Here is a 4,879-nt window from a genome sequence, read left to right on the forward strand (position 1 = left end):
GCTGACATCGTCCTTCGGAGCGGAGATCCTCCGACCGTGTTGCCGTCCGAGGCTCGGTCGGACATCGCCGAAGGTGGAGTTGACGCCGAGGGTGCCGCTGCTCCCCCTCCATCGACGTCTGAGCCTGCAGGATCGGTTCGCCTGTAGTATGCATATGTTTTTTGCGGCAGCTGAGGCCCAAACATACTGTCGTCGCGTTGTAAAGTTGTGTTTCTTTTCCTCTTGTTTCGAGTATCTGGACTTATTTGTCGGTAACAGAATTGTTTGTCCGAGCGAGAGTTACTTCTCATGAAAGGTGATGAGTGAGGTATCCGTATCCCGGAGGCGTAGGAATCCCTCGGCTCGGTCGGCCTTGCCGCTTACGTGTACTCTTACTCGTCCGTAGGATCCTGCTATCGATATAGTCGAGAAGGCACGAAAAATCGTTTCGGCAGAAAAGTTTCCGAGCATTACGACTTGTTCGGTCAGCGGAATCGCTTATCCGAGCATGAGTTACTTATCGCAGAAGGTGATGAGTGAGGTATCCGTATCCCGGAGGCGTAGGAGTCCCTCGGCTCGGTCGGCCTTGGCTGCTTACGTGTACTCCGTCATTTTGAGGATCCCACTTTTGAAGTAGTCGAAAAGCACGAAAGACGTTTTGGCAGAAAGACCTTTTCCGAGGAAGATTTTGACGCAGAGGGGCTTTCCCCCTTCTAGCCCCCGAGGGAGGGTCGGGCTTTGCCGAGGCAAGGCTGACCCTTCCTTGATGGTTATACTTCATATGTAAACGAGGTGTATGAACGGCTTGAAAACATCTTAAGGGTAGAAGCGACGTAGCTGTCGGATGTTCCAAGCGTTGCTGTAGACCTCGCCTTGACTGTTGGCGAGCTTGTACGTCCTGGGCTTCAAAACCTTGGCGATGACGAACGGCCCTTCCCAGGGAGGCGTGAGCTTGTGCCACCCTCGGGCGTCTTGTCGTAGTCGAAGCACCAAGTCGCCCACTTGGAGGTCTCGGGACCGAACCCCTCGGGCGTGGTAGCGTCGCAGGGACTGCTGGTACCGCGCCGAGTGTAGTAAGGCCATGTCTCGAGCCTCTTCCAGTTGGTCCAGTGAGTCTTCTCGGTTGGTTCGATTGCTTTGGTCGTCGTACGCCCTCGTCCTCGGGGAACCGTATTTTAAGTCTGTGGGCAAGATGGCCTCGGCCCCATAGACTAGAAAGAACGGTGTGAAGCCCGTGGCCCGGCTCGGCGTTGTCCTCAGACTCCAGACCACCGAGGGGAGTTCCTTCATCCGTCGCCTGCCAAACTTGTGGAGGTCATTGTAGATCCTCGGCTTGAGTCCTTGCAGAATCATGTCGTTGGCACGCTCTACTTGCCCATTCGTCATGGGGTGAGCCACGGCGGCCCAGTCCACCCGGATGTGGTGATCCTCGCAGAAATCCAGGAACTTTCTGCCAGTGAACTAGGTGCCATTGTCGGTGATGATGGAGTTCGGGACCCCGAAGTGATGGATGATGTTGGTGAAGAATGCCACCGCCTGTTCGGACCTGATGCTGTTTAGGGGTCGGACCTCGATCCACTTGGAGAATTTGTCGATGGTGACCAGCAGGTGCATGTAGCCCCCGGGTGCCTTCTGCAAGGGACCGATGAGGTCCATACCCCACACAGCAAATGGCTAGGTGATGGGTATTGTCTGTAGAGCCTGAGCGGGTAAGTGCGTATGCCTTGCGTAGAATTGACACCCTTGGTAGGTGCGGACAATTCTAGTGGTGTCGGCCACCGCGGTCGGCCAGTAGAAACCTTGTCGGAAAGCATTTCCAACAAGGGCTCGAGGCGCTGCGTGATGACCGCAAGCCCCCGAGTGTATTTCTTGTAAGAGCTCCTGACCTTCGGCGATGGATATGCATCGCTGGAGGATGCCGGAGGGGCTGCGGTGGTAAAGCTCCTTCCCATCACCCAGCAAGACGAATGACTTGGCGCGCCGCGCCAGTCGCCGAGCCTCGGCTCTGTCGAGGGGTAGCTATCCTCGGTGGAGATATTGCAGGTACGAGGTCTGCCAGTTTTGATTAGGCGTGACCCCATTCCTCTCTTCCTCGATGCGCAGTGCCTCACCCTCGGGGGCCGAGGGTGCCTCTGGCTGAGCCGAGGGTGCCTCGAGCTGAGCCGAGGGCACCTCGGGCAGGGCCGAGACCTTCTCGGGCTCGGGCGTGTCGTTTGTCTTGACTGAGGGTTGATGTAGGTCTCGGCAGAAGACGTCCGGGGGAACCGTTGTCCGCCCTGAGGCTATCTTAGCCAGCTCGTCCGCAGTCTCGTTGTATTGTCGGGCGACGTGGTTGACCTCGAGCCCGTAGAACATGTCTTCCAGGCGCCGAACCTCGTCGCAGTAGGCTTCCATCTTCGGGTCGCGGCAGTGGGAGTTCTTCATGACTTGGTCGATGACAAGCTACGAGTCACCGCGAGCGTCGAGGCGTCAGACCCCTAGCTCGATGGCGATGCGCAACACGTTGACCAGAGCCTCGTGCTCAGCCACGTTGTTGGACGCCGGGAAATGGAGGCGCAGCACGTAGCGGAGGTGCTTCCCAAGGGGCGAGATGAAGAGCAGGCCCGCGCCTGCCCCTGTTTTCATCAGCGACCCGTCGAAAAACATGGTCCAGAGTTCCGATTGGATCGGAGCTGCTGGAAGCTGGGTGTCGACCCATTCAGCCACAAAGTCCGCCAAGACTTGGGACTTGATGGCCTTCCGAGGGGCGAACGAGATTGTCTCGCTCATGATTTCCACCGCCCAATTTGCAATCCTACCCGAGGCCTCTCGGCACTGGATGATATCCCCCAGGGGGAAGGATGACACCACAGTCACCGGATGAGACTCAAAGTAGTGCCGCAACTTCCGCCGTGTCAGAATCACTGCGTACAGCAGCTTCTGAATTTGTGGGTAGCGGATCTTGGTCTCGGACAGTACCTCACTGATGAAGTAGACCGGCCTCTGGACGGGCAATGCATGCCCCTCTTATCGTCTCTCAACCACGATCGCGGCGCTGACCACCTGAGTGGTAGCGGCGACGTAGATCAAGAGGGCTTCTCCGGCAGCGGGGGGCACCAGGATGAGCCCGTTCGTAAGGAGTGCCTTCAGGTTCTCGAGGGCTTCCTCGGCCTCGGGGGTCCAAGTGAAGCGCTTGGTCTTCCTTAAGAGGCGGTACAGAGGTAGGCCTCTTTCGCCGAGGCGCGAGATGAAGCGGCTCAGAGCCGCAAGGCATCCCATGACCCTCTGTACGCCTTTCAAGTCCTTGATGGGCCCCATGTTGGTGATGGCCGTGATTTTCTCTGGGTTGGCCTCGATACCCCACTCGGAGACGATGAACCCCAAGAGCATGCCTCGGGGGACTTCGAAGACGCACTTCTCGGGATTGAGTTTTACGCCTTTCGCCTTGAGACACCGGAATGTCGTTTCAAGGTCGGAGAGGAGGTCGGAGGCTTTCCTCGTCTTGACTACGATGTCATCAACGTAAGCCTCGACCGTTCGACCAATGTGCTCTCCGAACACGTGGTTCATGCACCTTTGGTACGTCGCACCCGCATTCCTCAAACCAAATGGCATAGTAACGTAGCAATACATGCCAAAAGGTGTGATGAAAGAAGTCGCGAGCTGGTCGGACTCTTTCATCCTGATTTGGTGATACCCTGAGTAGGCATCGAGGAAAGCCAGGGTTTCGCACCTAGCAGTGGAATCCACGATTTGATCGATGCGAGGCAGAGGGTAGGGAACCTTCGGACATGCTTTGTTTAGACCAGTGTAGTCGACACACATCCACCATTTCCCTCCTTTCTTTTTCACAAGCACAGGGTTGGCAAGCCATTCGGGATGGAATACCTCTTTGATGAACCCTGTGGCCATCAGCTTGTGGATCTCCTCGCCTATGGCTCTGCGCTTTTCTTCGTCGAATCGGCGCAGAGGCTGCTTCACGGGTCAGGATCCAGCTCGGATATCCAGCGAGTGCTCAGCGACATCCCTCGGTATGCCAGACATGTCCGAGGGACTCCACGCAAAGACTTCAGCGTTCGCGCAGAGAAAGTCAACGAGCACTGCTTCCTATTTGGGGTCGAGCTCGGAGCCAATCCGGATCTGCTTGGAGGTGTCGTTGCTGGGGTCGAGAAGGACGGACTTAACCGTCTCTGCTGGCTCGAAGTTGTCGGCGTGGTGCTTCACATCTGGCGCCTCCTTGGAGAGGCTCTCCAGGTCGGCGATGAGGGCCTCGGATTCGGCGAGGGCCTCGGCGTACTCCACGCACTCCACATCGCATTCGTATGTGTGTCGGTACGTGGGGCCGACGGTGATGACCCCGTTGGGGCCCGGCATCTTGAGCTTGAGGTAGGTGTAGTTGGGGACGGCCATGAACTTGGTGTAGCATGGCCTCCCCAGCACTGCGTGGTAGGTTCCTCGGAACTCGACCACCTCGAACGTGAGGGTTTCCCTTCGGAAGTTGGAGGGAGTCCCGAAGCAGACGGGTAGATCGAGTTGTCCGAGGGGTTGGACGCGTTCCCCGGGGATGATCCCATGAAAAGGCGCCGCGCCTGTCCGGATCGAGGACAGATTGATCTGCAGGAGCTCGAGGGTCTCGGCGTAGATGATGTTGAGGCTGCTGCCTCCATCCATGAGGACCTTGGTGAGCCTGACGTTGCCGATGACGGGGTCGACAATGAGCGGATATTTCCCTGGGCTCGGCATGCGGTTGGGGTGGTCGCCCGGGTCGAAGGTGATGGGCTTGTCGGACCAGTCTAGGTAGACTGGCGCCGCCACCTTTACCGAGCAGACCTCCCGACGCTCTTATTTGCAGTGCCGAGCCGAGGCGTTCGCCACTGGCCCACCGTAGATCATGAAGCAGTCGTGGACCTCGGGGAACTCC

The sequence above is a fragment of the Zea mays genome, chromosome 3 (genome assembly GCF_902167145.1).
Source record: "Zea mays cultivar B73 chromosome 3, Zm-B73-REFERENCE-NAM-5.0, whole genome shotgun sequence".
NCBI classification, from domain to species: domain Eukaryota; kingdom Viridiplantae; phylum Streptophyta; class Magnoliopsida; order Poales; family Poaceae; genus Zea; species Zea mays.